We start from the raw sequence: 25,439 nt of genomic DNA on the forward strand, positions 1-25,439 counted from the left end.
CATGTGAGAGATGACATGGTTATTCCTTTATCTCTTTCCTCTGTTGGCTGTGGAGAACTTGGGAGAGCATTGGAGACTTGTTATGAGAGTTTTCCTTGCAGGATATTGGATTATGTATTGTGGATGTCCTTGATACTACATGGATTCACTTCTTTGAGATGTGTTGAGTGGATTGGTTATAGATTTGACATTATCTTTTGTAGTGGGAGCTTCTTGGTATATATGTGGTAGGTATTGCTCTTGAGGCTTGTGATTGCAGGTTGTAGATTGGATATGTTGGTGATATGAGATTCACTTGTTATACCTTTGAGGTATGGATAGTTGGATGGGTTTGGCACTTTGCTGTGGGTGCTATTTCAGCTATGGATATTTTGACAACTACGAATACATGTGATTACCTTTGGATCAGGTTTTTTGTGCTTGGAATTTTAGTTGGTACAGGATTTTATGATCTTCTAATGCGACAGGTTGGGTGGTTTTCTCTTTGGATGGCTTCTATGTATGTCTAGTGGGAGTGGCATAATAGGAGGTGAGACCATTCATGCTCGAGATGCTAGATACTTTTATTTTTTTGCGGGTACCAGGATGGAGCACTTGGTGTATTTTGATCCATGATGGTGGATGTGCTGGGAGGGATTGTTCCCTTGTTCATTTATGTGGCTACGGATTGACCCTATGCAATGTATACAACAAGTGGGAGATTGTTGAGATAATGGGTGTTGCACACATTGCATAATATTGTTATTTGATTATTTTATTTTTTTATTATGTAATGTTGTACCTAGATGGACGTGCAACATGTAAAGATTCTAATGGAATATTCTTGATGAGTTGTATTGTAACATTGTAAAAATATTTTATGTAATTATTTAATATTGGGAAAAAGAATTAAATGCCCAATATTAAATGTGGGGTCAGTGGGTTAGGTAGCACATGATTTATGTAATACCACTTAGTGGTTTTGTGGGACTTGCTACTATATAAGCAGCCACAAGAGTAGTTGTTGTGAGAGTAAGAGAGTGACAAGGAGAAGACAAAAGGAAAGAGTTGAGCGAGACAAGGCTTGACAGGTTAGCCAAGGGAGCATTTGTGAAGGTTGAAAGCATGGCATGGGATGTGTGGATTCATGCTTGTTCACATAGTTTTCTCGGTTGTGGCTATGGCCATGAAAGCTTCCATGGTTGTATGGCAATGGTATTTTTTTGCTGAATAATATATGATGATGGATGCTTTTGGAGGCTAGGTTTTTTCCTCAATGAGGGTTTCCCAGGGTATATCTTGTATCACAATTTTGTGGGTATGTTTTCTATTCTCTTGCATGTGGATTTTAATTCCGTGTTTATTTTAGATCTATTATGGGTTATGTGGAAACGGCTATATTCTTTATTGCCAAGTTTCCTTACACATATGTCCCTAGGAATCCTAATACATGCAGGGACCTAATTATTTTGATCAAATGGGGCAAAAGGGGTCATATGATAACCTATTTTGTTTGTTCAATTGTGTCAAAAGGTGTTATAGAATTTAATCTATTTTTTTTTCAATGCATTTGATGACAACATATGTCCCCCATAAGGACCTATTTGGTTTGTTTGAATGGGTTGAAATGGGTCATAGGATAACCTATCACCTCTTTCAATGCATTTCATGACAACATATATCCCACCTAGCGAACTATTTTATTTTTTCAAATGCGTTGAAAGGGGTCATAGGTTAATGCATTTCTAGACAACATATGTCACTTGGGAACCTAAGACCCCTAGGGACCTATTTGTTTTGATTAAAAGGGTTGAAAGTGGTTATAGGATAACATATGGCCCCTTTCGATGTAGTTTATGACAACATGTGTCCATAGGGGTCATCAGACCCCTAGGGACCTATTTGCTTTGTTTAAATGGCTAAAGGGGTCATAATATAACCTATGACCCCTTTCAATGCATTTCATGAAAACATATGTCCTTAGGGGTCCTAGGACCCCTAGGGACCTATTTGGTTGGATCAAATAGACCGAAAGGGGTAATAGGATAACCTATGACCCCTTTTGATAATTTTCATGACAACATATACCCCTACAAGTCATAGGAACTTATTTGGTTTGCTCAAATGGGTCCAAATAGTTCATAGGATAACCTATGACTCCTTCTGATGCATTTCATGACAACATATGTACTTAGAGATCATAGGACCCCTAGGGACCTATTTGGTTTGATTGAGTGGGTTTCAATGGGTCATATGATAACATGTAACCCATTTTAATGCATTTCATGACAACATATGTCCCTAGGGGACTCGGGACCCCTAAGGACCTATTTTGTTTCATTGAATGGGTCAAAAGGGTTCATATGATAACCTAATACCCCTTCTAGTTCATTTCCTAACAACATGTTTCCCTTGGTGTCCTAAGACACCTAGGGACCTATTTGGTTTGATCAAATGGGTTGAAAGGGGTCATAAGATAACCTAAGACCCGTTTTAATGCATTTTATGACAACATATGTCTCTTTGGGTCTTAGGATAACCTATGACCCCTTTTGATGCATTTCATAACAACATATGTCCCTAGGGGTCCTAAGACCCCTAGGGATGTATTTTATTTGTTCAAATGGGTCAAAAAGGGTTATATGATAACCTATGACCCCTTTCGACACATTTCATGACAATATATATCAATAGAGTTCTTAGGACACCTAGGGACATACTTGTTTTGTTCGAATAGGTTGAAAGGGGTCATTAGATAACCTATGATCCCTTTGAACAAATTTCATGATAACGTATATCCATAGGGGTCCTAAGACTGCTAGGTACCTAGTTGGTTTGTTCAAATTGGTTGAAAAGGATCATAGGGTAACCTATGAACCCTTTTGAAATTTCATGACAACATATGTCTCTTGGGGTCATAAGACGACTATGGACCTATTTGGTTCGATTGAATAGGGCTATAGCATAACCTATGACCTCTTTCAACTCATTTTGATGATAACATATGTTCATAGGCTTCTTAGGACCCTTGGGACCTTTTTGGTTTGTTTCAATGGGTTGAAAGGGGTCATAGAATAATCTATGACCCCTTTTGATGCATTTTATGAAAACATATGTTTATAGAGGTTCTAAGACCCTTAGAGACTTGTTTAGTTTGTTCAAATGGATTGTAAGGGGTCATAGGATAACATATGACCACTTTTTATGCATTTCATGACAACATATGTTCCCCTTAGCCACATATTTGTTTTGTCTAAAAGGGTTGAAAGAGGTGATAGGATAACTTATGACCCTTTTCAATGCATTTCATGACAACATATGTCCCTTGGGGTCCTAGGACCCCGAAGGATCTATTTTGTTTGATAAAATGGGTCAAAAACCTATGACCCCTTTCAACACATTTCATGACAACATATGTCCATAGGGGTCCTATGACCTCTAGGGACCTATTTGGTTTGCTCGAATGGGTCGAAAGGGCTCATAGGATAACCTATGACCTCTTTCAATGTATTTCATGACAACATATGTCATTAGGGGTCCTCAGACCCCTAGGGACCTATTTGGTTTGATCAAATAGGTTGAAAGTAGTCATAGGATAATGTATGACCCCTTTCGATGCATTTCATGACAACATTTGTGACTTGGGGTCATAGGCCCCTAAGGACCTATTTGGTTTGTTTGAATGGGTTGAAAGGGGTCATATGATAACCTCTAAACCTTTTTGATGCATTTCATGACAACATATGTCTCTAGGGGTATGTGGACCTTGAGGGACATATTTTGTTTCTTCAAATGGATCAAAAGACATCATACGATAGCCTATAACCCATTTTATTTCATGACAACATATGTCCCCCCTATGGACCTATTTTGTTTGGTCAAATGGTTCAAAGGGGTCATAGGATAACCTATGACCCTTTTTGATGTATTTCTTCACAACATATGTCCAGACCTATTTGGTTTGATCGAATGGGTCAAAAGGGGTCATAGGATAACCTATTACTCCTTTTGACACATTTCATGACAACATATATCCCTAGGGGTTCTAAGACCCTAGGGACTTGTTTTGTTTGATCAAATAGGTTGAAAGGAATAATAGGATAATGTATTACCCCTTTAGATGCATTTCATGACAACATATGTCCATTGGGTCCTAAGACCCTTAGGGACATATTTGGTTTGATCAAATGGGTAGAAATGGGTCATAGGATAATCTATGACCCCTTTTGATGCATTGTATGACAACATATTTCCCTTGGGGTCCTAAGACCCCTAAGGAACTATTTGGTTTGATCGAATGGGTTGAATGGGGTCGTAGCATAACCTATGACCCTTTTCTACAGACTTCATAAATACATATGTCCTTAGGGTTCCTAAGACCTCTAGGGACCTATTTGGTTTGACTGAATGGGTTGATTTCATGACAACCTATGTCCCTAGGAGCCCTAGGGACCTATTTGGTTTGATCGAATGGGTTGAAAAGGTTCATAGGATAACCTAGATATTATATTTTTAGTAATAATAATATATATTACTATATACAATAATAATAATTATATATATAATAATAATAATCAATGAAAAATTTATTATTGATTGCCCACACTTACCAAATTTTGATTTCCTTCTAAAATTTGGCCAGCAAATTTCAAGTACCTAATTTCAAATCAAGTAACCAATCTAGTATTGGGTACCCAATTTGAAATTAGGTACTTGATTAGGATTGGTAATTAGCAAACATCTTTGGTTAACTCAAAAAACATGTTTGAGATAGGTTTCAGTGACATTTAGACTTCAAGTAGCCATTTAACAAATTTTTTTCATCAAAATTCAAAGAAATGAAAATAGTTTTTTGATAACACTCTCAAGATTCCATTGATATAATTGTTGTCAAATTTAGAGTTCAATAAGTAATCATTAGTTAATTTTTATTGAAGATGTTTCTAAATTTTTGATTGACATACTAATTGAAAAATAGCTATAAGTTTCAAATGTTATAACATTTTTGAAATCCAAAAGTTGTGTCACATTCCATGCTTCACCTAGTATAAGAAAAAGAAAAAGAAAAAAATAATTTTGTAGAGTTTTCAATTAGTTAAGGTGGTCAGATATGAGAGACATTTTATTTTGAAAATGTTATAGTAGAAAATTCATCTATAATTATATTAAAAAATATTATCATTTGATTTTTATTAAGGTGGTTATATATACACCTACTTTTTATTTTTGCCTTGAAATTTTTATAGCACTACATTATTTAAATCCAAAATTTTGACCAAATTTTTTTCTTTCTCCAAATAAGGCCTTGTAGTTTACAAACTAAATACAATTTCCTATAGATTTTTTTCTTACAAATTTTTAATATAAAGCCCATAACTACTTTAAAATTATGTGTCAAGTTAACATAACCTTGATTTGCTATTTTTTCAGTGCCACTTAAAGCCATTGTTTGGTTGACCATGATCCTATACATACCCATGTACAAACTTGATTGAGTATGGTTATTAAGAAAACAAGTAGAAGAAAAGAGATTTTATGTAGATAAATGAATTGCATAGATTAAGACCATGTTTTGTAAAAGTTATGTTTAATATGAACTTTGAGGAGAAGAAGAGAGAGATATTTAATAGGAATATCAAGAGAGAATCTAACCTAATTATGCTACATGTGCTTAAATAGTCAAAGATCACCCTATTTAATAATATTAGAACTTAGTAAAGTTTGACACACACATCATCATTAGTAAGGGTAGCTAAAAAGAAAAGGGAAATCAAGAAAACTATATTTGATAGTAAACTCTTTTGGTTATACTAAGATTCAATCTTGTGAATGAGTGAATTCTATTCATCTTAGCATATGAATTTGAGTAACACAAGGAAGTATGGACCAAGCATCATGCATTGTGTAGAAAGGCAATCATTTTCCAAATCCAAAATGTTTTAAGATCATTGAGATGTAAAAGCTAAGGGGAATACTCTTTTGCAATAGAGGAAAATAAAATACCATTTTAGCATGTGTCTGAATTCTTAAAGATTATAACTGGTTGATTATTATGTTTCATAATACCCTTTAAAAATTGTTTCTTATATTAGTTGTGTACATTTGAAACATTTTGGTCTTAAACTAAATTGTAAAAGAAAATTACTTTAAAAAAAAATTCATGTGCATTAATTTATTTAATAAAAGATAATTGTAATGCATATAGTGTTATGAAGTACAAGAAATTTCTATGATCTTGAATGTGCATTGTCATTTAACTTCAACTGATTGGCACAAAGCTTACTACTCTAACTCAATCTAAAATTTCTATTGTCAGTATTCTTGCATAAAAAAATGAAATCCTTAGATAATTTTGCATAAAAGTAATTTGATTTTAGGGTAGTGTAATTTTTAGGTTCTTTTGAATTCTTCAAGCATGGAAATGGTTAATGTTCTATTTAGTAATACCATTTTAGACTTGTTTTTGGTAATATATGTCTACATTCAAAACCTCAAGCTTTTAATAATGAAGTTATGAAAAAAAATCACATTTGATAAAGATTTGTGTGCTTTATTGTATTAGATAAATGGCAATTTTAATACATAGAGTGTTATAAAATACACAAAAATTTTGTGAGATTGAAGGTGCACTATATTGAACTATATTTTGTTGGAAAATTACAATTGGAACAATTATTGTTTTGTCATTGATGTCAAATCCATTTATGTGACATATTTCTACCTAATCTAAATGTCATACCTATTTGATTGATGAAGAGGATTTGGGAAGTTTCTCATAGCAATAGCACCTAGATTAAAGGTCCAGTTATGAAAAGGAAGCTACAATGGATTTTCTATTAGATGGACTTTGATAAAGCAAAGTGATTATTTATGTCAAGAAAGTTAAGCAAAGCTGAGAAAAAGTATAAAAATATAGTTAGTGTCAAGTAATGCTAGTGTCAATCAATCTATAGTTAGTGTCCAACAAATCTAGTATTGACTAAGCATTAGCATCAATCAAGCAAGCCACTTGACACTAAGCCAGAAAGCTTTATAACAATCAAGTATTTTAGGGATCACAGAGTGCCTAAATTTAGAGATTGCTGAGTGATAGTATAAGAATGAATTCAAGGAAATTGTGACATCAAGCTGACTTAGTTGATTTCTTGGGAGATGTAAACTACTTTGAAAATATTCAATTAATGAGTTGGATCATTAAATTCAAGGAAAGGATTAGGTAAAGACCTAACAAACAAATTCTAGAGAAGTTTCTAGAAGACAATCAAGAAGATGGACAGATATAGTGAATCAAGTTGAACCTAATCATATACCCTAATATCTGTAGTGGATGTAGAAAATGGTAAAGAATAAATTGCCTATTGTAAGAGATATAGAGCCAAATAATCAGTTTATGTGTGTGTGCAGTGTATGTGTGAAATTTGTATGTGAAGAGAGACATATAGAGCAAGGTTGATCAAAAACATATGAGTGTGGGTGATTGTGAAGCTAATAGAGAAATCTTGTAGATATAATGTTATTATTGATAAGTACATTAGGGCGTAACTCTTAAGTTTTTTTTAGAAGAGTGGACTTATTTCTTGAAGGGTGTTCAAGAAAATCAAGATCAAAGATGTCAATGGAAGGCTTATCAACAAAGCATTACAATGACCAAACATTGATATGAACCAAAAAATTGAGTTGTAATCACACATATCAAAAATACTATTTTATCTTTAGTCATTGTAAACAATTTGTATTAAAATCCTTTTAAAAGAGGTTGACCTAAAAATCATTCGAAGACTTAAAAATCTTTGTAAATCCTTTAACTAGGAAACATTCTACATGGAATGATCAAAGTCCTCTTTCTAGGCCACTCCTAACAGGGTGAATAAATCTTCTAACCAGGTCACATTTAATAGTGTGTTTTGTAACCTTTAACAAGGTTGGCTCCTAATAGAGCTCACTTCAAAAGAGTGAAAAATAGTCACATGTTGTTGGTGGCTTTTCCCAAATTAGGTTTCCACATAAAATCTATGTCAAAACTATGAGCGTTGCTTTATGTGTTTATTGTTTAATTGTTGAAGTGGTACATATTGACCTTGAGTAACTAATTTACACACCCCCCCTCAGTTATTCTAACTATTTATACCATTTGGTATAAAAGCTTAGTACTTATAGAGAAAATTTTGAAGGTACTTAAAGCTAAAGATCATGACTAATAAGAGAGATGTACCCAAGCTTAACATAGAGAACTTTCTTGCATGAAAAATTTTGATGAAGTTGCACATATCTAGTATCAGTGATGTTGTTGTCAATTTTTTGGACAATGAATATGTAATGATAGCAACTAATCCTCTAAATGTTGAACAACTAAAACATAAGCTAGAACACAATCAAGAAATGCTAGAGAATGCCTCAGCCCTAAGCTATGTCGAGTTTACTGACCTAAAAGACTATGAAATTACAAAGAAGATGTGGGACAGATTGAAGACCATATATGCAAGTGATGACAATGTTCTAAGAGCAAAATTAGAAAGACTAAGAGGTAAATTTGATGAAATAATGGAAGGTGAGAACATAGTACAATACTAAACAAGAGATAAAGAGGTTGTTAATGCAATTCGAGGTGCAAATGGAGATATCAAAGATGAAATAATGAATAAGTAAGATATCGAGGTTTCTACTCCATATCTATACCATTAGAGTATCTATAATCCAAAAACTAAGATACACACTAGGTAACAATTTGACCGTAGTGTTAGTTTAAGTAATTATTATTTACACTTTACTTAAGTTTACTTAGGATAAATGCGTTATTTTATTATTTATTAGGTTAGAGACCTAGGATTTTGCATACTCATATGAGTAGTCATGTTGACAACACACGAGTAAGAAACTCTATTTCAGCATATGGTGTCTAGAACACTGGAGTTTGCATAATTAATTGAGTTGTCCTGTAAAAAACACAATTGTTCACACTCTTAATTAATCACATGGTGTCTACAACATAATTATATATGACACACCTTTGTAGGCTTATCCTCTCATCATCACAGTAGTTCCTATGCTTAATAGAGGATAATCCACTTTTGGTGGACATGTGCTTAGTTTTGAGGCTTACCATATTGCTAACTCCTAGTCATTCTAGAGGCCTTTATATTTAGGCACTCCTAGTGTACTTGTACATCAATTGAATTTCATATTGTTATTCTAATCATACTCTATTGGCTTGTTTTGTGCTAGTTTTTGAGCTTCTTGGTCTTGGGTGATTTTTCCCTAAGGAAAATTCTTACACTTAGAAGGTGTAATTGGAAGACCTACTTCTTTTGAGATGTCTAACTTTGATAACTACACACCTGCTACTATTGAATCCACTTTCAAGTCACAATTAGGTCTAAACAGAAATAAAGGAAAATATGTGCTTTATGTTGATGACTTGATCATTACAAGTAGCACTGCATTCATTATTGATAGTGTCAAGGCTGCTTTGCAAGACAAGTTTACGATGATAGACCTAGCTCTACATCACTATTTCTTCGGTATCAAGATACATGAGTCTTCATGAAAGATCACATTATCACAACCCAAGTATGAACTTGATCTACTTTCTTGGTTTCACATGAGTGACTGCAAGGCTACACCATCTCCCTTTCTTTCAAGTGTTAAGTTAGAAACAAAGTGTTCCAATCAACTTGTTGTTGTGACTTTGTATAGATGGTTGCAAGCCTCATCTACTTGACACAAACACACCCTGACATCTCATTTATAGTTGGCATGGTTTCTCACTTCATGTAAGAACCACATGAACTTCATCGAAAGGAAACCAAACACATCCTACATTACATCAAGGGTACACATACACATGGGATCCACTATGCAGCTGACACTAGACTTTAGTTAGTGGGATATATAGACTCAAACTATGTAGAGGATCTTGATTCTCATAAGTCTACTTTAGGATATATGTTTCAGCTTTGTTCCAACCCAATTTGTTGGTACAATTAAAAAAAAACACTATTCCTCTTTCATCGACTAAGGTTGAGTATTAAGAAGCTATGACTATGGCAACAAAACCTATTTAGTTATAGTAGATTCTAAAGGAGTTTGGTTTTGAATTACCTAGACCCATAGTCATCCATTGTGATAATCAAAGTGCTATTGAAATCTCAAAACATCCAGTGCAACATCAGCACACCAAACATATTGAGGTTCATATTCACTACATCAAAGAGCTAATTCATGAGTAGGTCATTGCTTTGTAGTATTGTCCTATAGAGTAGTAGGTAGCTAACATCTTCACGATGCCCTTCACAAAGGTCAAGTATCTTCATTTGCAAGATCTCTTGGGGGTGAGGGATTTTTCACTAGGGGGTCACATGACTCTTCTCTATTTTACATATCTCTCTTTTTGGGGGAGGGTTTTTTCCATAAGGTTTTCCCTCTTTCCCTATTTTTAGAGAGATTTCATTCCTTGCATTGCATTGTATGCATAACATTGCATTTGTACTTGGGTACCTAACATGGCTCAGTATCCAGGACCCATTATGCATTTCATCATAGCTTTTGTGAGCTTATTTGCATTCCCCTAAGTTGCACTTCAGGGGGGGTGTTAGTGTAAATAATTATTATTTACACTTTACTTAAGTTTACTTAGGATAAATGCATTATTTTATTATTTATTAGCTTAGGTGCCTAGGAGTTTGTGTACTCATATGAGTTGTTATGTTGGCAAAATAGGAGTAAGAAACTCTGTTTTAGCACATGGTGTCTACAACATAATTTTATGTGACACACCTTTGTAGGCTTATCCTTTCATCATCACACTAACTCTTGTGCTTAATGGAGGATAATCCACTCTTGGTGGACATGTTCTTAGTTGTAAGGCTTATCATATTGCTAACTCTTAGTCATTCTAGAAGCATTCTAGAGGCCTTTATATTTAGGCACTCCTAGTGTACTTATACATCAATTGAATTTCATATTATTATTTTGATCATACACTATTGGTCTATTTTGTGCTAGTTGTTGAGCTTCTCAGTCTTGGGTGATTTTTCCTTAAGGAAAATTCTTACACTTAGAAGGTGTAATTGGAAGACTTACTTCTTTTGAGATGTGTAACTTTGATAACTACACACTTGCTACTATTGAATCCACTTTCAAGTCACAAGTAGTTCTTAGCAAGAATAATGGAAAGCATGTGAAGAGTGAAAGCAATAGTTGTGACGATGAGATTATTAAACTTGAAGCCCTCATTGCAAAAAGGTTTGGAAGAGGAAGAGGTAGATAAAAAAGTAAATTACCTATCATTTTTTATTTATGCAACAAAGTTGGTCATATTGCTGCTAGATGTTCTAACAAAGAAGATAAGGATAGAAGGAAGGAAAGAAGTTACAAAGGAAGAAGAGATAACAAATACAACAAGAGAATCAAGGATGAAAAAGGTAAGAAATCTTGTTATATTTCTGAAGAAAGGAATGATAATTAATTTGAGAGTAATGATGATGAAGTTTTCTATGTTGCTATTAAAGAAGATTTTGATGAAGATGAGAAAACTAGATTAATTTATTATGTGAAAAAAATGATGGATAATTTAATAGTGGATGTTCCAATCATATGACTAGTGATAAAGATAGATTTGAAGATATTGGTCCATACAATGGTGGATGTGTTAAATTTGGTAATGATATCCTATGTGTTATAAAAGGTAAATGTACTATTCAACCGACTAACAAGATAACATGTGACAATATTTACTAGGTTGAAGGTCTTAACTATAAATTTTTGAGTGTTTCACAACTAAACAAGTTAGGTTATAGATTTTAATTTCACAATAGAAAGGCCAAGATACATGATGGTGATGGTAAGCTAATTGGAACTGATGAATAGACAATAGGTAACTTTTTCTATGTAGACCTATCAAATGAGACATGTTTTTTTATGGCACAAAATATTATGTCATGTGAACTTTGATAATTTGTTGAATATTAGTATGATGAAAAAAGTAAGAGGTTTTCCTAAACTAAAGAAACCTAACAATGCTATGTGTAAACAGTGTCATTTGGGAAAGATGAAAAAGTCTAGTTTTAGGAGAAAAACATATATTGCTAATGATATTTTGGAATTGGTTCATACTGACCTTTGTGGACCCATTGGTGTTCAAAGTTACCATGGATATAATTTTTCATTCTATTTGTGGATGACTAATCTAGAATGATGACCGTGATGTTTCTTAAAACTAAAATTGATGCTTTTAAGTTATTTAAGAACCATTTAGCTAGAGTTGAAAAAGAAATAGGGAAGAGTTTGAAGTGTTTGAGATATGACAAAGGTGGTGAATTCATTTTACATGAGTTCAATACATTTTGCAATGACAAAAGAATCAAAAGATAGATGTCAACACCAAGGATCCCTCCACAGAATGGAATAGCTTAAAGAAGAAAGAGATCAATAATGGATTGTGTGAGAAGATTAATGATCGAGAATAATGTATGACATAGATATTGGAGAGAAGTGGTTAGTAATATTTTTTATACCTTGAATAGAGTACAAGTCAAAAAAGGTAAAAATGCTACACCTTTTGAACTAGGGTATGGTTATGCTCCTAATGTTAAATATTTCAAAATATTTGGTAGTAGATGTTATATACTAAAAGATAATAGGAATAGAAAGCTTGATGCAAAATGTGATGAAGGCATATTCAAGGTTATTCCACTAAAAGAAAAGTTTATAGGTGTTTAAATTATAACACCAACAAAGTTGTGGAAAGTGCAAATGTGAGTTGATAAGTTTGCATAAAGAGGTGACACTTTATGTAATAAAGAACCTGAAGACTATAGTACATTCATCTATGTGGATGATGATGCTCCCAACACTCAAAGTGATTAGAAAAGCCAAGCTACAAGTTCCCATTAGACAAGAAATGTTGGAATGCAAATGCAAATTGCTGAACAACAAAGAGTGGTTGTTGAGAAAAAAACTAAAGATGATGAGTCACTGATAGAAAATGTTGACCACCAAATAGAAAATGATGAGTATGTAAAACCTAAACTAGAACCAAAGAAAGGAAGAGTAAATGAACTTGAGTTTAATTTTCAAAATGAACCTGTAGAAGATCAAAGAAGGAAACTACATGTGCTAGCAAAATATTTGAGAAGACATCATTAACTTGAACAAATCATTGGTGATGTTGAATCAAGTGTTAACAAAGAAGAAGACTTAAAGTTAATACATGCTTGCTTTGTGATTTTGAGCCCAAGTCAATAAAGGATGCTTTAGACAATGAAGATCGGATCTAGGTAATGAATGAAGAAATTAACTAGATTGAAAAGAACAATACTTGGACCTTAGTGCCAAGACCTAAAGAAAAAAATATCATTGGGACAAAGTGGATTTGCAGGAACAAGCTCAATGAGAATGGAGAAGTAACAAGAAACAAGGCAAGGGTGGTATGCAAGGGTTATGCTCAAGAAGAAGGAGTTGATTGTGGAGGAAAAATTTCTCTACTGGCAAGACTTCAAGGGGTCAAAACTCAGCTTTTATACTTAGCATAAAAAAATTTCAAGCTATATCAAATGGATGTCAAATCTACATTTTAAATGGTATACTGGAGGAAAAAGTATACATTGAACAACCTGAAGGATTTGTCAATCCAAAAAAAAAAGAACATGGTATGTAAATTGAAAAAAGCATTGTATAGATTGAAGAAAGCCCCAAGAGCATGATATCAAAGATTACAAAACTATTTGGTGAAGATTGGTTTTGAAAGGACAAATGATAATAGTAACATATATTTGAAGAATGGTAAGAATAGTGAAGTATTATTATTTGAAATATTTGTTGATGCTATTATATTTGGAGGAAGAGAAGATTTATGCAAATCATTTGCTAAAGAAATAAAGAAGGAATTTGAACTATCTATGTTTGGTGAGATAAAATTCCTTGTTGGACTACAAGTGTGTCAAATGAAGTTTTGTATTTTCATTACACAATACAAATATATCAAGAAGGTACTAAAGACTTTTGGTATGGAAGATTTTAGGCCAGTGAGTACACCTATGTCTACTAGACATAAGATATCTAAGACTGATGATTCTGCTAATGTGAACCAAATCCTATACAAATCCATGATTGGAAAATTACAATATGGTTTTCATAGAAGGCTAGGTATTGCTTTGGCAGTCAAGATAGTTGCTAGATTTTGAGCAAATCCTAAAGAGAATCACATGATGGAAGTGAAAAGGATAATGAGATATCTGAAAGGTATAGAAGACTATGCATTGTATTATAAAAGAAATGAAAAGTTTGAACTAAGGATGTTTACTAACTGAGATTGGGTAGGAAATATTGATGATAGAAAAAATCCCTAGTTGAGGTGCATTCATTCTAGGAAAGAGATTGGTGTCATGGACAAGCAAGAAGCAAATTTTTTTTCCAAATCTACAATTAAAGCTAAGTATGTTTTACGTGTAGTGAGTTGTTCAAATATTATTTAGATCAAATAGTTATTCAAAGGTATGAAAGAAGAAATCATAGATCTAGTTGTTATCTATTGCGATTTCAAAGAATCCAATGATGCACACTAAGGCAAAGCACTTTTCTATCAAGTATCACTACTTGAGGGAATTATTTCAAGAAAAAGAAGTGAAGCTAGAATATGTGAATACCAAGGAACAAATTGTTGACATATTCACAAAACCCATACCTAAAGATGCTCATGATTATCTTGGAGGTAAACTAGGGGTGGTTCCCATAATCAAAGCTACTTAAGAAAGTAAGGTGCATTGTATTAGATCTACTAATTAGAATATCCTACACACACTTGATGAAATACAAATCTATTTTGGGAAGTACCTAAGGTAGATTATTCAATGCAACTTAACATATTTGTAAGAGACAGATGAGAAATATCAGCTAGATATGTTAAATCTACATGATTCAAATGTATGAAGACTTTGAAGCTAAGACAAGTACACTTATTTGGCATTGTTGTCAAAGTTGGAGAGATTACTTAAAAGGAGAGATTTTAGAAAGAGGGAGAAATTAATCCTAAGAGAGATTTAGAGAGTGCAATTCAAAAAAGAAGAGTCACACTATTAGTAAAAAATTATTTTGGATTGTATGGTAACTAAGCTATCACTAGTATTGAGATGTTCGAAATGTTGCTATCAATGCCAAATAGGGAAACTGTTGAAAAATTACAATGGGAACAATTTATTTTTTTTGTCATTGATGTCAAATCTATTGATGAGACATATTTCTACCTAATCTAAATGTCATATCTATTTGATTAATGAAGACAATTTGAGAAGTTTCTCATAACAATAGCATCTAGAGAAAAGGTGAGTTATGAAAAGAATGTTACAAGAGACATTTCATTAGATGGACTTTGATGAAGAAAATTGATTGGTTATGTCAAGAAAGTTAAGCAAAGATGAGCAACAGTATAAAATACATATAGTGCTGAGTAATACTAGTGTCAACCAAGCTATGGCTAGTGCCTAGAAAATCTAGTGTTGACCAAGAATTGGCATCAACCAAGCAAGACAGTTGATGCCAAGCCAGAAAGCTTTATAGTGACCAAGTTTTACAATGATGATCAAGTGCTAGAATTTAGAGATTGTCAAGTGATAATATATGAATGAATTCAAGGAAATCATGAGATCAAGCAGAACGAGTTGATTTCTTGGGAGATGTAAACCACATTAAAGATAATATTGATGAGTCAAATTATTAAATTCAAGGCAAGGAATAGCTAAAGACATAACAAAAAAAATTCTAGAAAAGTTTCCAGAAGAAGATCAAGAGGATGGATAGGTATAGTGAATCAAGTTGAACTTGATTGTAAACCCTAAGACCTATGGTGGATATAGAAAATGGTAAAGCATGAATTGCCTATTTAAAGAGATACAAAGCTAAACAATTGGTGAATATGTGTGCAGTGTGTGTGAGTGTGTATGTGTGAAGCTTGTATGCAAAGAGAGACATATAGAGAAAGGTTGGTCAGAAATTTAAAAGTGTGAGTGATTGCAAAGCTAACAGATAAAGCTTGCAGATATGATGTTGATATTGATAAGTACATTAGAGTAGAAGGCTTAAGCGTTATTGAGAAGAGTGAACTGATTGTGAAGGGTGTCCAAGAAAATCAAGATCATAGATGTTAATGGAAGGCTTATCAGTAAACTAGAAAAAGAAACGAATAGAGATCTAAACCAAAAAAATGAGTTGCAATCACATAGATCAAAACCTTTTTTTTTTTCCTAGTCACTGTAAATAGTTTATATTGAGATCCTTTTAATAGAGGTTGACCTAATAGTCATTTGAAGACTTAACAATCTATGTAAATCCTTTAACTAGGTGGTGTTCTACATAGAATGATCAAAGTCCTCTTGCAAGGCCACTCCTAACAGGGTGAATAAATCCTCTAACTAGGTCACATTTAATAGTGTGTTTTGTAACCTTCAACAGGGTTGGATCATAACAGAGCTCATTTCAAAATACTGAAAAAGAGTGATATGTTGCTCATTGTTTTTTCCAAATTGGGTTTCCATGTAAAGTCCTAGTGTCAAAACTATGAGGAATTCTTTATGTGTGTTTATGTTTGATAATATTTTCATTATGCAATGCAAGTTATGTCTATGATAGTTTTATAGTATAGATGGAGCAACAAAAAGATAAGCAAAAAAAAGAAGTGTTTATTGTTTAATTGTTCAAGTGGTACATATTGAGTTTGAGTAATTGATTCACCCCACTCCCCCCACCTCTAAGTTATTCTAAACATTTCTAACATATTTTACCAACATAAAATAAATCTACAATTTTCTATTTCTAGGATTATTGCACATAAATAAAAAACCTAATATTATTTTATATGAAAGTCATTTGAATTTGGGGTAGGTTCAGTTTTTAGTGTCTCTATGTTCCTTACGAATACAATTGGTATGGGCTCAACATATAGCTTCCTTGAGTCTTTGGCCAACATAAGCCCAAGCTTTGAACTAGTAATGCTCCATAAAATACTACTATTATTGAGCATGTAGATACACTAACATAGAAAAGAGGATATGTTCTGATGAATGCAATTTTTTTCATTAAATTAAAAATAAATAGGTTTTATTGTGTCTTGAAAATTTTAGAGCTAAAGAAATCTTGGTAATATTGAAATGATTCTACTATCTACACTTTGATAATCATTTTCTATATCGAGAATCATTAAATATAAGTAGTAAGTTGATAATTTGCAATTCTACTCATTCTCTATGGATTATTTCAAATTTATCAAGGAATAAAACTTGTATTTAACATGCTTGTTAAAAATATAATTATTGAGAGTCACATACCTTTGCAAGAGAGATAAAAGAAAGAATATATATTTCTAATAGTGACGAAATATGATGAGATTGGTACAATTAAGTGTAACTTAATACTGTTGATTAAAAATGCACATATAGGAACTTCAACAAATAATAATCATTGGCATATATGTTTTTAATATTAAAAAGAAGTCAAAATTAGGTGATTGGCCTAGAAGAATAGACAAGTGATAGAGCCACTAGCAACTAATTGATAGAAATAGAGACTAGCACAAAAAAAACCTACTAGACACCCATGTTTAACATTTAAGAAAAAATAAAATGGAAAGAGTTCACAAACAAGCTAACTAACCTAAAATTAACCAAGGCATATTTCAAACAAATAATACAGAATGAGGGAGAACCAGGTCATTCAACATTAGCCTCTGCGAGTGGTAGTTTAGACAACTAAATATGAAGCCAATCATCATCATATATATTAGTTTCTATACATCAAAATAAGTTTTTTCCATCTAACAAGAATAGTTACTAAGAAAATACTCATTTATTTATTTAATAGATCAGCTTTAGATTTTATCTTTTTTATTATAAGCTATTTCTTATATCACTAGGTCTTAATTTATTTGACATAAGAAATTTTAATATTTTGAAAGCTAATAATAGTTGTTAAAATTATATATAATAATAAAATTATTTTTAATGCATTTTTTCATTTAATATAAATATTGTACCACTCTAATTCGTAAACATTCTTCTTGACATATATATTTGTTTGAAAGAGATGACCTTTTCCATTTAACTTTTACACATCTCATTCTCAACAGTTAGTCATTACATGTGCAACTCAAGTCTTAAATAGTATGAATTCTTTCAATTCCTATGGTGGTAAATTTGAGTATGATCTATTTGTGTACTTAAAAGTTAATATTGAGAATATTTTTATTTATGATTTATTAAAGTAAGTTGGAAGAACCCAAACTAATCATAGAAGAGAAATGCACTAGGAAAAAAATAGGTTGTTATTAAAATATAAGAATAAAGTAACCAAAGAGGTCAGCATATTTACAATTGCGCAAACCATTTTATTAAAGTAAGTTGGAAGAACCCAAACTAAATATAGACTAGAAACATACTGAAGGATTATGGAAACCAAACAAATTACAATACTAAAGGAGAACTGAAAAGTCCCAACATCACACACTAAGCTTGATTCTAAAATTAAAAGTATTAAATAGTCAAAATTGACTTTTTTTTTTTAAGCCTAATTTTCTGACCATGATTAAGAGTGGCCCTCAAAAGCTTGTCACAAATGACTCTCCGTCTTTAACTTTATCGTGGCCCACAGTGCTTAAACAAGCACAAGACCTGGAGGGCAGTAAGAAAGAGGACAAGAGTTGCTCCGAAGCCTCCAACGACCAGCCATGGTTTTGAACCATAGGCTTTCCAGAATTCATTCCAAAGGCTTCTATAAATGATAGAGCGCCGTGTCTTGTAGCTGCTCAGCTCTTCACTTGTTTCTTTGATGGACTTGCACTGCGGTTGACAAATTGTGAGGTTGGAGACGCTCAGTAGTCGGGTGACTAGTTTGCTCGGCCAAAGATTACCAACTATAACACCCTTCCTTCTCATCACATCTACTCCCTTGTCTGTTTGGCACAGCTCATGCAAGAACTGACAATATGCAGTCATTCTTTTGGTCTTGTATCCCGGAGAACAGATCTCCAGGGCAACTAGATTCCTTATATACATTTCTGAGTCCGCGTCCAACTTCAGCCTCACCAAAGTCAGAGTTTTCCTCTCATATTTAACATCGTCCACACTTTTGCCACCTGCCTGGAATATGACTCCTCCGTTCCCCAATTGAACTGCAGACGGAATCTTCAGCCACCATATCTTACCTTGTTTGACATTCTCGCGGCTTTTCCCATCTGATGCGCGTCCAAAACATACGCACTGGCCGCCTTTTGAACCTGCAAAACACGAGCAACATTGAACGTTAATTTTCACTGATTCCTTTTCACGTTCGGTTGGCAGGGCTCCAAGGCACGAGTAGTGATAGATGTCCAGTATGTGGTTCCGCTTCCGTGATACGCCCTCTGCACAGGAACTCGAAAGGCCGATAGCAGATTTTGTCGAACATTTTCCTCAGCAACTTGTCAAGTTTCTTTTTGGCGCTCTCTTGGGAATTATCGTTCATCTCCATTGCAAGAACATCTTCCAAGACAAACAGCGGTATTTGATTGTCTAACTTGATCAAGTCCTTCATGATCTCCGACTTAATCCCGGGATTCTCGGATATGGGTCCGAAGATTGGATGATGCTCTGGCAGAAACAAAAACTCATCTCTGAAGGATTCTCATCTTCTAATCCGAAGAGGTGATTTCTGAAAAACTCGAGAATGAAACAAGCATCCCGCGCCACCATCAAATGAAGCATCTCATCCCTGAATGATGTTTCCTTATAGTAGCACTGCTTTATGTCCTCATCTCTCCACTTGATTCTCTCAATCACTTGCTTGAATTCAATGTCGGATTTCTGAGTTCCGTACCGAATTCTAAGCACCTCTCTACGTGCTGCATCGCCTTTGAATGTTTCCATTCCCCTGAGCTGCTTTTTCCCGAAATGGTATGGGCCGATGGAAACAATCTTAGGCACATACGAGTCCTCACTTTCTTTCAGCAAGGCCTTGGATGTACTGAAGATGCAAGGAGGCTTCTCATAGGACTTATTCTTCTGACTCGGATACGCTTTGGCTTCTTTCATCCACTGATTCTTATAAACCTTCGACATACTTCCCAGGCTCAGACTATCTCACTGGTGAAGGAACATATCAAGTCAGAAATATATAGCTGATTAAATCGTCCCCGGACCATTTCTTACTGGGAGGGTGAACTTGAAGAGTCAAACAAAGTGGTACACGGTTATAAATTGAATGTCAGGAATGTGACTAAATGAACATAGCAGGGATTTAATTAGAAAATAAAAGAATGAAAGACACTTCGACTCTATTGTCACATTTAGGGTTTCGTGGTATGAATGAGGACACAGGTATCCGTCAATTCTGGCATGACCATTCTTCCTGTCATCTATTAAAATGCTATCAGGTACAAGATTATAAAGTCAATGAGTATAAAATGAGTATGCGATGATTGACTTCAAATTGAATGGTATTTCGAAACAAATATTATTTGGATTTCACATGGTACTTGTTGTCACTTAGGTTTGCACCCTTGTCCAGGGCCTAAGCGCGAGAACAACCTAGTGAAACATGGAAACAACCTCCAAGTTATGGGACTTGAACTACGAGGTTGAGTCTCCGGAGAAGGCCGGCTTCCTCTTACTGTCAGGGCGCACCTATCTATTCTCAGAAGGGAAAGGGAGAAAGAGAGCGTTAAAGCAAATCTACCTAGTCTAATCTAAGGCGGTGATGCACCAAAATAGAGTGTTCAGACTCATTCCTGCCCATATATGCACTACAGAACTAGGGTAATATACAAAAGTCATACACGTCCAGACTTATATCGATCAATAGTCACATACAGATCAAAAAACCAACTGAATGACACCAGGAAAAGGAGATTTCACTTGTATATTATCCAAAAGGCCAAAGATAGATACAATATGTGGACCACTAATCTCAATAATGCATCAATGAGAGGCAAAAGAAGCACATGCACATTGACCACTGAAGAGCATGACACAGGATACTATGTAGCTCAGAGACACAAGGATTCTACACTGCAAGTCTGCAAGCAATAGCAGAGAAAACCAGGAAGAGTTGACCCCAAGAATAGATCAAAAAATTGCCTTTATAGCTCAGGCATAACTGAAGATTTATGCATTACATTCACTTCTCACCTACTGGCATTAACTCCATACTGAAAATCCAATCGGAGATCTGATTGAATCCTGACTTGCATACCAAGAAATCTCATATCCTTCTGAGAAGGAGCCCGGAGGAGACAGAACGATGCCACAACATTCCCTGATAGGGTAGATGAGCCGACTGAATGGGTGGAGTGTCCTTATATCTTGCATTTATTCCTGGTAGGTCAGAAATGATCGCGAAGATCAGATCACAAGATAACGTCGATCATCTCTGCTTCTTGGTTCATCAATCGACCTAGCCTATCAGTCGACCAGGCTTCTTATATGTTGACAAGGCCACGCGTGCCAATCGTATCTCTTCGTTTTGCCACCTGGAGAGTCCTTCCGCGGTTGACCGCCTTCATCCAACTAACCGCACCACCTTTACCATCTAACCGCTGGCCGTTAGCTAACCGCCACGTCAAAAATCGGACTCGCGAGGACACGTGTCCTCCGAGCGCTAACTCGCCATTGTAAAATCCGCGCTGTTCCTCCATGGCGAGATAGCACTGACCCTAGATCTCTGTAGATCTGATGGTGGAGAACCCACCCCTTAATGCGCTGGTCGTATCAAGAAATTTGGCCCCTCGACATATCTGTGTTCTGACTCGGCACACGTGGTTGTTTCTGATTCGCCGTGGACCCTCTTTCCTGCGACTGGGCCCATCCGAATCTGCGCCACCTCAGTGATGCATCCGGCGAGACCTAACCCCACCGACACGCATCAATTGGGCGCGATGTCGCCATGGTAAAAATCTTGCAGCTTCACTAAGGCGACATGGCGCCTACCGTTGATCTTTTCTCATCTGACGGTCATAGATCTGACTTCTCGCGACCTTCCTTTTCTCGTGATTCATCGGGTCTACGGATACGTGGCATCTGTCCGTTGGTTTGTCGGTCATCCAACCCTAACTGCTTCTGGCAGCATGAAATGCAGCCCTGCCAGGACACGTGGTGCACGGGCGCTATGTCGCTGATGCTAAAGTCTGAGCAGTTCTCGATGGTGAGATAGCGCGAGCTGTAGATCTTTGCAGATCTGACGATCAGAGCGACGTCGTACTTCACTCGCCATCCCTTCTGAAAACTACTGGGCCCACGGTATGCCGTGTTCTGACACATACACATGGCATCATCTGATTAGTTCGATGAACACCAACTGGCAAACTTGAGACTTGATCCATAGAACGGCCACGTGGCGGATGGGCGCTATGTCGCCATGATAAAATCCACGCATCTCCGCCATAGCGAGATGGCGCCATCCATTGATGCAATCCAATCCGACGGTGGAGATTATAAACCTTGACTGTGCTAACCGTACTGATAGAGACTCCAGCTTGGTTACACGCGGCTATTTCTGATTTGTCACCGCGATGCTGAGCTGACAAACTATACATGCGGAGTACCGTCGGGACCCACCTGTTTGGTCATTCTTCGCCGTGATAAACTTTTCTGTTTGGGCGCTATGTCACCATCAGAAAACGCATTGGTTTTCCATTTACGCCATGGCGCCTTGCCAGTCTTTGGAACCTTTGGCCCGTGAAAACCCATTCCCCACCACTGTGAAACTTCTGATTTGCCGAATGCCGGACCCACCCTTGCAACGTGTCACTAGGGCGTCATCACGCCATCGTAAAATACATGCACTTTCTTTATAACGCAATGGCGCTTACCGTCGATCTGCTTAGATCTGACGGTAAGAAAACTCGCGGGTCGGGACATTAAAATAATAATTTTTTAGGCTAACCGTTGAACAAGCTGCGGATTTGAATTTAAATCTTTGGCGGTAAAACCAGAGGTAACAGTACTCACTTTCGCTGATAATCATTATATTTGAGAAAACATACATTGACAATTATTTTGGGTTAGGTACTTACACTACTCAAAATTAAATGAAGGCCTATTCTAATATACGATTCACTGAATATATTATTATTATGAAGTATAAAATAGTATTACAAATATTCATATGAAAAAGTGGGTGAAAGAAGTCAAGTTTCTAAAGTCTATTAGAGAGAAAAATTTAGAACAAAATTAACAAATAGAGTATGGTGTGGCTAGTTCAAGTCAAGTAGTCTAAAGAGCAAGGAGTCTAGAGCATCTAGTTTCTATTTCATACAATGGGACCCAAGGAAACATGTTGCCATCATTCTCTTCTTTCCTTCATCATGATGTATTCTATACAAACAAACATCGTCATGGATATCTCCCTAGTATATTGTCATCCTATTTCACTACCTCGACAACTAGTGTCCCAATAATCCATTTTTCAGTTCACCAAACATAAATAACTTTCTTAAATTATCATTTGCACACATTTTTTTACCTCACAAATGATCAACACAATTAAATATTTTTATAATCTAACCATTGATTATATTCTCTCCATTGATTTCCACTTCTATGTATGCTATATTCTAATTAGTTTTATAATGTAACTATTTGTAAAAATCCTTCCCTTAAGTACAACTTGCATAATAATGTCTACATGATGATGATCTTAAATATCTTAAATATCTTGCATGCTCCATGCTATCAGTAACATTGATTCTCGGCCATGGCAAACAATGGAGATCTTAAATATCTCGCAAGCTCCATGTTATGAGTAACATTAATTTTTAGCCATGGCGTACAATAGAGATCTTAAATATCTTGCATACTCCATGCTTTGAGTCTCATTAATATCCATGCAGTTAACCCCATGAGCTAAAACAATGTTATCCACAAGTATAGTTTATAAATAAATTCATAAACATAATTAAACAAATATAATTCATTAACATATCTTTCTTACCTTCTTTTTTTCAAGAGTCACACCCTTTCATAATACAAATCATTTGAACAGTCACAACACTTCATAGTTATAATCCTTTCAAAAGGTCACAACCCTTCATAACTAAAATCCTTTGGAAAAATATCAATACTTTATAATCACAATATTTTTGAAGAGTTGCAACTGTTCATAATTATGACCTTTTCAAAAGGTATGCATCATTTCAATATCATTGATACCTTTTTAGAAAGTCACTTCCTTATTTTCTTCATATTACTTTCCTCTTCCATTTTCTCTTTTTGAACTACTCTCCTCTTCTCTTCCTTTTTTTCCTTTAAAATAAATTCTACTTTCTTTTATATATTAATTTTAAGGAGTCATATCTATTTGTTAAACATCTCTTGACTTTTTATTAGATTTAGTTAATTTATATTATTCTAGGTTATATTATTTATTTACTTACTTATTTGTGTTTATTTTATTTATTATTAAATTGTATTTAGAAAGTTAAAATACTTTCTACAATATTGCCTCTTGTATTTAATTTTATTTATTTATTTACTCATTGAAATTTTATTATTTTTTAATTATTTAAAATATCATACTAGATATTATTTTATTAATAATATAGATTAAATAAATATTATTTTCTTGTTTTATATTTTAGTATTAGTTTTAATATAAGTTTATTATTTATTTAATATCATTGTATTATCTAATAATTATTAAAATTGTATCTTAAAATAGGGATATGACAGTCTACCCTTCCTCAAATTGCTCGTCCTCCAGCAATTAGATAATTTCTTCCATTAAGTTGAAATATATATAGTTCTTTTATTCCAAATTCTTAGGTTTCTATCATGGATATGTTTGAATCATTTCTAATAGTCATTAACTTTCTACATTAGTCTTTCATATAAATTATTTTTCTAGATCCTCTTTAACCCTACAAGATGGCAAGATCATGCTCTGATACCACTATAATGTCCCAACTAATAAGGTTAGTTAGGGACAAGTAATACCTTCAAAATAAATGTTAGAAACACAATAATAATAGAACTAACTATATTACTCTACCCTCTAATTTAATCCCAATCTAAAAGGATGTCTCCAAGTCAGGCTTTCTAGCTCATAGCTACCTTGTCGTCTTCTTGGGAGTGCACTCCTTAAGATTCTTCTTGGATGGGCATCCTCTATCCAAAGCTACTCACATATGCATATGTTGACAACTTCAGAATATTCTGTTAGGTCGATTATTGGCCATGACAGACTATGGAGATTTTAAATATCTCACATGCTCCATGCTATGATATTGACACTCGACCATGACAAACAATGGAGATCTTAAATATTTCACATGCTTCATGCTATGAGTAACATTGATTCTCAACTATGGCAAACAATGGAGATCTTAAATATCTCACATGCTCCATGCTACGAGTAACATTAATTCTTGGCCATGGCGAACAATGGAGATTTTAAATATCTCACATGCTCCATGCTTCAAGTCTCATTAATATCCATGGAGTTAACTC

At 34.5% G+C, this 25,439-nt stretch overlaps 1 pseudogene; it reads right to left on the reverse strand.

Moving 5' to 3' along the window:
• Positions 1 to 18,596: 18,596 nt before the first annotated feature.
• LOC149559393 (putative UPF0481 protein At3g02645) lies at positions 18,597 to 20,057 on the reverse strand (annotated as a pseudogene).
• Positions 20,058 to 25,439: the final 5,382 nt, after the last annotated feature.

The sequence above is a fragment of the Cupressus sempervirens genome, chromosome 5, assembly GCF_028749045.1.
Source record: "Cupressus sempervirens isolate cs-2001-9-10 chromosome 5, ASM2874904v1, whole genome shotgun sequence".
Classification (NCBI taxonomy): Eukaryota; Viridiplantae; Streptophyta; class Pinopsida; order Cupressales; family Cupressaceae; genus Cupressus; species Cupressus sempervirens.